Source organism: Mus caroli, chromosome 7 (genome assembly GCF_900094665.2).
Source record: "Mus caroli chromosome 7, CAROLI_EIJ_v1.1, whole genome shotgun sequence".
Lineage (NCBI taxonomy): Eukaryota > Metazoa > Chordata > Mammalia > Rodentia > Muridae > Mus > Mus caroli.
The window spans coordinates 119,011,491-119,020,041 of record NC_034576.1 but is presented as its reverse complement, the minus strand read 5'-3'; the positions used below and the strand labels follow the sequence as shown (position 1 = coordinate 119,020,041).

Below are 8,551 nucleotides of genomic sequence, written 5' to 3'. Positions count from 1 at the left end.
GGAGGGGGAGGAGGAGGGGGAGGAGGAGGGGGAGGAGGAACCAGCCGCCACTGCTACCATCCTGTCAGGTCTGTTACTAATACTAAAATACCTGAAGCAAGCTACCTGTGAAGAAAAAGAAGTTGGAGGTTTAAAGTCCCAAGGAAAAGACACAGGCTCAGCAAGCTCAATTCTCATCTGTATCCCCTCTAAGCAGTCAGAAATAATAGATGCATACATTGATACATACAATTAATGATACCTCCCAAGGCCAAGATTATGGGAGGAGCCCAGCTTTGTCCTTTTAAAATTACTGTATCCCACAGAAACTCATGGAGTCTTCCAAGAATGGCCATACTCTCCAATAACCTAACTTCTGCCCTTTGGGGCCTGATTTCTTACAGGCTCCACCACCTTACAATGGTGGCCCCTGGGACTCAGGCTGTTAACTGTGTGTTGTGATACACCATGTGAGGTAGAAGCCCAGGCCTAAGAACGAATAGAAACTGGAGGGAAATCAAGCAATTTGTGTTTTCAAACCTTGCAGATATTGTTGACGGATGCTACAGCTCTAGCACATTACCTCAGTGGAGGGTGTATCTTCTCTCAGCATCAATCATCATACATGGAGGAAACATTTATAGAGATTCTGGCTCAGTTGGAAGTGGCACCTCCCACCCTCAGATACAAACAGCAGCAGGATCTCCCAGGTGGAAAGTCAGCTTTGACCAGTACACTCACACTCTGGGGTTGTTCTCTGGACACAGGGCCCTAGAGCATAAAAAGAAGGTCTATTCATCAGAATACTGACCGCTCTTCATGGCTCTCAATCAACCTTAGCCGTGTGTGACATTTGGTATTTGGAAACCTTAGCAGATCTGGAGTTATGGGCTTCCCCTTCTCTTCATAAACACTGAAGCTGTGGAGTATGTACCATGACGTCAACCCTGGTTAAAAGCACACTGAAGGCTGTGCACCATTCAAAGACAGAAGTTTCATGAGAAGGACTCCAGCAAGCCCACACACCCATTTCTACACAGGGCTGACTTTCATTAGTGAACCTACTGCTTATAAATAAAACAAAAATCTGTCCTTCACAAGAAATGTACTGGTACTCACAGAGCGCTTGTTAGATGGCTATATTATTCTATTTTACATAATTTGGGGAAGTACATGTGATTAGACTCTTTTATAGGCAAAGATATCAGGCTCTGATAGGATGAGCAGACATGCCAAGCTATAGCTGGTAAATTTAAAGTCAGGGTTTAAAATAATTCTTGACCCACGCCAAAGTCTTACTTTCCAAGCTTAACCACAAGAGCCACATAGGAAAATGCAAGAAAATACTGTCATCTGGGTCACCCCCACACCTTGTTAGATGTGGGGTTTGTGTATAGGTGCCTCTGGATGTTCCCAGAAGACAGCGAACAGCAAAGTCTGGGGCCTGTGCTTTCTCTCATACGCAGAATATATATGTGACATGCAATCAGTAGGCAGATTGTTCCAGGAGAGGAGTGGGTTAGGGAGGGGAGGTGGGGTCAAATATGAGCAAAGTACAATAGTACACATGTATGAAAATGTCACAAAGAATTCCATTCTTTTGTGCTCTAAACATTAATAAAAGAAAACAAATCCTTTATACAAAAAAAAAAATTCTCAATACTAACAAGCATTTTGAGCACCTACCAACCATCTCTCCTTTCCCCCATTCCCCATCCTCTTGTCTGTCCTCTCTCTCTTCTCCCTCTCCCTCTCTCTGTTTGTATCTCTTTTCTCCTTTCCTCTCTCTTCTTCTCTCCTCTTTCTCCTCTCCTCTTCTTGTTCTCATTCCCATCCCCATCCCTTCTCTTCTGTCCTTCCTCATCTCTCTACCTCTACTCCATCTCTTCTCTCTCCGGCTTCTCCCCTCTCCCCTCTCTCCTCTCCCCCCTCCCCCTCCCCCCTCTCACCTCTCCCTCCTCTCCAGTTCCCCAGCTTTCTTCCCTATTTCATCCTCTCCCACTCCTCCCTCCCTTCTTTCCTCAGCCTCCATGATGCAAGCAGCTTTGACCACTAGCATGTGCATTTAATGTGACTTTCTACCACACTGTGGTCCAGAGACAACAGTGCCCTAGTGTCCTGTGGGCTGACAGCTTTGAAAGCACAGACCAGAAGAGCTCTTCCCTCATTGCAGTCACCATGGACATTTTGTTATGAGACAGGAAAGCTGAGTGGCACAAGTGACCACACTGTCCTGCCCACATTCCCTTTGCCCTGGCAGAAACGGCCTGGAATGACCTTCCTTTTCACCTCTACCTATCCAGATCTTCCCATGCCTGCCTTATCCATCTCCTTCCCCTGAACCTGGGAAGCACCAAGTGACCTCAACTGTTAGGTTACCTGCTAGGCTATCTTTGTACCTACACTGGCTGCCTCCACAGCTACACTGCAGGCCAAATCCCTCTGCCTATAAGTTGCACACAGTGTTGGGCAACTTGGAATACAAATATAAAAACATGTCCTATTTGACAAATGCCAAATAAATGTCTAGTGGGAGAGGATCTACCAGGCAGCCAGCAGAGGGTCTCCCCTGGGCTCTGGATTCTACACATCTACTCAGAAACAACAGTGTGGTGATGTGGGTGATCTGCATACAGATGACTGTTGAGCACAATGCAGGTGCTGCCTTCTTGCCTGTGAGACTAATTAAGAGTTCCACATTTTCAAAGCAGACTGTTTAAGAAATGCCTGTGAGGACAATTAAAAGCACAAAACACTGGTCGATGAAACTGGGAGCCATCAAAGGCTGCTGAGTGGCCACGTGAGAGGTGACAGAGCCCAGGGATCAGAAGCCAAGAGTCACCAGCCTGTCCCCTGAAGAGGCTATGGCAGCCACAACACCTCAGGCATGGGGGCAGAGGGTTGACTCCTCTCTACAAAATCTTCTTAGATTGTAAACTAGAAACAGTAATAGCAGTTGCCTTCCTGGGGTAGTTGTTAAGATTGAATGTATTAATATACATAAAGTAATTAAAACACTGCCTTGCGCTTAAGCACTCGATGCCTGTTGGTTGCTATGACCGTAACGATTATTAATATAGTGTTAATGTGTACTCAGAAATAGCAGGAGCCTTTTCTACATTCTCTCCAGCATCCTGGTAACTCTAGTGCTGCAAAGGAACTCCAGGACATTTATTGAATGATTGAAGTAAATAGCAAATCTGCCAACAAATGGTGACCTGGATCACCTGCAAACCTGCTGCCTGAGTGCCCTATGCTGTACCTACTGCCCCATACACAGAGTCACAGGAGCCCTTTTGTATATTCCCATCATGGCTGGATAAGACCGGGGTCCCCTCCCAGTCCATCCTCAGCCTGTCCTAGCCTCGAGTCCATTCTCCATACCAGATCCTCCTCTGCATCTTGCCCAGCCCCTTTTGAATTGGATGCTTTGAGCTACTTGCTAGCATCCTAGTTCTTGCCTTTCTACACTGTTTCTTTCTTCTGCACTTGGCATGTGATGGCTGCTGGTCAGACCAAACTCCTGACTTACCCTACTTAGTTCCTGGAACCCAGCACCCTCTGCTCTCCAGTCCTCCAAGGTCCAGGACCCAAACATTCCAATTGCAAGCTTTCCCTAGTTCTAATCTAGGACTCTGTAGTCTTGCAGGACTGATATTCAGTATCTTATTACTTGGGACTTCCAATCACTTCCTAGTCTTTTTTAACCTCAGTTTCCTGCCCTGAAAAGTGGATTCAGTCTATCTATTCACTGATATAAAATGTAAATGCCTGGAGCATGCTTGGCAGGTGAAAAGGACCTTTTCAATGCGACTTCCTGCTTAGATTACTATTTCACAGTGTGGTGGACTCACCAGAGCCCCATAAAGACACTAGATAAGCCATTTGGCCAGGCAGGACCAGTGATTAAAACCCTCAGCATCAAATCTATTTCTCCAAAAGAGAGCAGAACTTTGTAATAAAACTGAGTTGTGGACATGCTGAAGAAAGCTGTTAGCAGCAGCCTCAGTGACCAAGGTGAAAGGCACATCATCAGAGACTGGGCACAGTGTTATCAAAGAGGATGGAAACCAGGGTGGGCAGCCCAGCGAGCCAGACTGGCGCATCAGTGTGAAACAGTGTGTCCTCACTGAGCAGGCCAGCATTGAAAAATTGTAATTGGCATTCTGGGAAAGAACAGAAAATTCAGTGCTGAACTATAATGATCTAAGAATATAGTTATATCAGAGTTTGGGGTCCTTGACATATCAAAGAGAACAATCCCTAGAGTTTCTAAGCCCGTAACCAAAGGAATTCATTACCAATTGTGTGTGTGTTCCTGTGTATACAAGTATGTACAACCGGTTACTTTGGAAATCAATTTGGCATTATCTCAGAAAACTGGGGATAGATCTACCTCAAGACCCAGCTATACAACTCCTGGGCATATACCCAAAAGATGCTCCACCATCTCACAAAGACACTTGATCCACTATGTTCATAGCAGCTTTATTCGTAATAGCCAGAAACTGGAAAAAACCTAGATGTCCCTCAACTGAAGAATGGATACAGAAAATGTGGTACATGTACACAATGGAATACTATTCAGCTATTAAAAACCAAGACATCATGAATTTTGTAGGCAAATGGATGGAACTTGAAAATATCATCCTGAGTAAGGCAAGCCAGTCACAAAAGGACACACATGACACAGGAGCATGTGTTCCTTTGAGAGGATCCACCCAGCAGCTGACTCAGACAGATACAGACACCCATAGCCAAACAGTGGATAGAGCTTGGGGACTCTTATGGAAGAGTAGGAGGAAGGATTTGAAAACCCAAAGGGGATAAGAACTCCACAAGAAGACCAACAGAGTTAACTAACCTGGACCTTTCAGGCTCTCAGAATTCACCAGCCAAAGAACATACACAGGCTGAACCCAGGCCTCCCCAGTTGTATACAGCAGATGTGCAGCTTGACCTTCATGTGGGTTTCAAACAACTGGAACAGGGGCTATCCCAAAAGTTGTTGCCTATATGTGGGATATTTTCTCCTATCTGGGCTGCCTTGTCTGGCTTCTGTGGGAAAGGAAGCACCTTCCCTCAGAAAGACTTGAAATGTCAGGGTGGGAGGAATACCCATGGGGGCCAAACCAACTCAGAGGAGAAGGGTAGGGGGTAGGTGAAGGATTGTAGGAGGTGGTGATCAGGAGGGGGCAGTGAGCAGGATGTAAAGTGGATAAGTATAAAAAATTAAATTCAACTAAAAAAAAAAACAAGCATGTGCATGTATACACATATGTTCCTTGTACATGTGTGTGAGTTCTTGTGTGTATATGAATTTATGTGTGAGAACATGTGTGCTTCTATGCATACATGTAAGAGGCAGAGGTCAACCTCAAGGGTTGTTTTCTAGATGTTATCCATATTGTTTTTAGAAATAGGGTCTCTCACTTGCCTGGAGCTTATCAATCAGGCTAGCCAGGGAACCCCAGTATCCTGCTGTTTCCATCTTCCCAGCACAAGGAATGTGCACCACCATACCTGGCTTCTATCTTTCAAACAAAGCCCCCTACCATGCTTCCACAGCAAGCATCTTACCGACTGAGCCACCTCCTCAGCCCCCATTACCAATCTTTTAAACAACCTCAGGCCATGATGCTGAAGACAGCCAATTTCAGAGGGACAGAGCTACAAAGTAAAGATGCTTTTACTAGATTAAAAACAAGCCAGGTCTGGTTGCACATGTTTTGGTGGACCTGTTAGATCATACTGGAGCTAAGAGACTCCTGTCATCTGGTGACATGGTAGCCACCATGATGTCATTATGTAATCTCTACACCTATGGTTGTGGTGGTGCCATTTAAACAGATCTACGGCACTGCTGATCATAGAAAAGTGGAGCACAAGGGCTAGGAAGATGGCTCAGTCAGTAAAGGGCTTGCCGTGCAGGCAAGAAAATCCAAGTTTGAGCCCCAGAACTCAGGTAAAAACAAACAAACAAAACCTAACTGGATTATGAACCCCAAGTCCCAGTAAAAGATTTTTGTCTCAAAACAGAATGTGGACAGTTCCTAAGGAATGACACTTAAGTCTGACCTCTGGCCTCTGTCTATACACACACACACACACATACACGAAGAGAGAGAGAGACAGACAGACAGACACACAGACACACAGACACACAGACACTCAGACACTCACACACACACACACACACACATACACAAAGAGAGAGAGAGAGACAGACAGACAGACAGACAGACAGACAGACACACACACAGACACACAGACACACAGACACTCAGACACTCACACACACACACACACACACACACACACAAGAAAGGTGTATGAAATGGGTCTGGAGAGGTAGCTCAGTAGTTAAAAGCACTGGCTGTTCTTGAAGAGGACCCAGGTAAAATCCTTAGCACCCATAAGGTGGTTTACAACTATCTGTAATTCCAGTACCAGGGGATGCAACACTTTCTTTTGGACTCTGAGGGCACTGCACACACATACTGCATGGACATACAAGCAGACAAAATACCCAAACACATAAAAATTCTTAAATGAACAAAACTGGAGCAGAGAATACATAACTACATGTACTGTACAGGGCCTGATAATGATACCACATCTCTTGCTGTTTATGTGGCTACTGTGTTTCAGTTTTCATGATTCACTGCACCTTTACTCGAGGTTCCTGTAAAAAGGGCTGAATTAACCCATCAGCTCCCTGCATGTTTCTCAAGTTCACTGCATCTCCCAAGATACATCATCTCCTCTGGTGCTCAGTTTGATTTGATGCTGTATCCTGCTGCCTGGCACTAGAAGAGAAAGGCTAGACCACATAGTCTAAGTGTGCAGTGGATTATCCCATCTAAGGTTATGGAAGTGTGCTTACGTGGTGACATAGTTTCTGCAGTACATTTATCAGAACACAGACCCATCATTAAGGGACACATGGACCCCCCTCCCCATTATAGCTGCTGCTGTTCCCACCATCCCCGCCTCTGAGAACATGGCTGTGCCTCCTACATACACTGATCTTGGCAAGTATGTCAGGGATGTCTTCACCAAGGGCTACGGTTTTGGCTTAATAAAACTTGATTTAAAAACAAAGTCCGAGAATGGGTTGAAATTTACCAGCTCAGACTCTGCCAACACAGAGACCACCAAACTGAATGGCAATCTGGAAACCAAGTACAGATGGGCTGAGTATGGGCTAACATTTAGAGAAGTGGAACACAGACAGCACCCTGGGCACTGAGATCACTGTGGAAGACCAGCTTGCTCAAGGACTGAAGCTGACCTTCAATTCATCTTTCTCACCTAACACTGGGGGCGGGGGGAATGCTAAAATCAAGATGATACAAGAGCATATCAACCTGGGCTGTGGTGGACTTTGACATCACTGGGCTCTCAATCCTGAGTACTCTGGTACTTGGCTATGAAGGTTGGCTGGCTGGCTACCAGATGAATTTTGAGACCTCGAAGTCCCAGTTGACTCAGAGCAACTTCGCAGTTGACTACAAGACAGAAGAATTCCAACTTCATACTAATGTGAATGACAGGACAGAGTTCCATTTACCAGTAGGTGAACAAGAAGTTGAAGACTGCTGTCAATCTCGCCTGGACTGCAGGAAACAGTGACACTCACTTTGGAATAGCAGCCAAGTATCAGGTCAACCCCGATACCTACTTTTCAGCCAAAGTGAACAATTCCAGCTTGATTGGCTTAGGGTACACTCAGACCTTAAAACCAGGTATCACACTGATGCTGTCAGCCCTGTTGGATGGCAAGAATGTCAATGCAGGCAGTCACAAGATTGGTTTAGGACTGGAATTTCAAGCATAAATGAATATTGTACAATTGCTAATTTTAAACTATTTTGCATCATAGCTGCCTTCAGAATTCATCTGTTAGACTACACCAACTCTGCCTTCTGAGTACAGGGATTAAAGGAGTGCACCACCACAGTAACTCAGAAGTTATCTGTACTGGCTAGTTTTGTGTCAATTTGACACAGGCTGGAGTTATCTCAGAGAAAGGAGCTTCAGTTGAGAAAATGCCTCCATGAGCTCCAACTGTAAGGCATTTTCTCAATTAGTGATCAAGTGGGGAGGGCCCCTTGTGGGTGGTACCATCTCTGGGCTGGTAGTCTTGGTTCTATAAGAAAGCAGGCTGAGCAAGCCAGAAAAAGCAAGCCAGTAAAGAACATCCCTCCATGGCCTCTGCATCAGCTCCTGCTTCCTGACCTGCTTAAGTTCTAGTCCTGACTTCCTTTGGTGATGAACAGCTGTATGGAAGGGTAAGCTGAATAAACCCTTTCCTCCCCAACTTGCTTCTTGGTTAATGTTGTTTGTGCAGGAATAGAAACCCTGACTAAGACATATACCAAAAGTAGTCTTTAGGTTGTGGTTATCTTTGTGTGTGTGTGTGTGTGTGTGTACCTGTGCCATTTTAGGTGGAGAGGGTAGGCATGATGGAGCCAGTCATTCAGGACTTAATTCTTCCTTGTGTTGTGTTGTGGTTTTCTTTCTTCTATTTTGCCATTGCACCAGAGTATAAAATAGCTTCCGGGTTCTC

At 45.3% G+C, this 8,551-nt stretch overlaps 1 pseudogene; it reads left to right on the top strand.

Moving 5' to 3' along the window:
• The first annotated feature begins 6,982 nt into the window (after positions 1–6,982).
• Positions 6,983–7,819, top strand: LOC110299187 (annotated as a pseudogene).
• Positions 7,820–8,551: the final 732 nt, after the last annotated feature.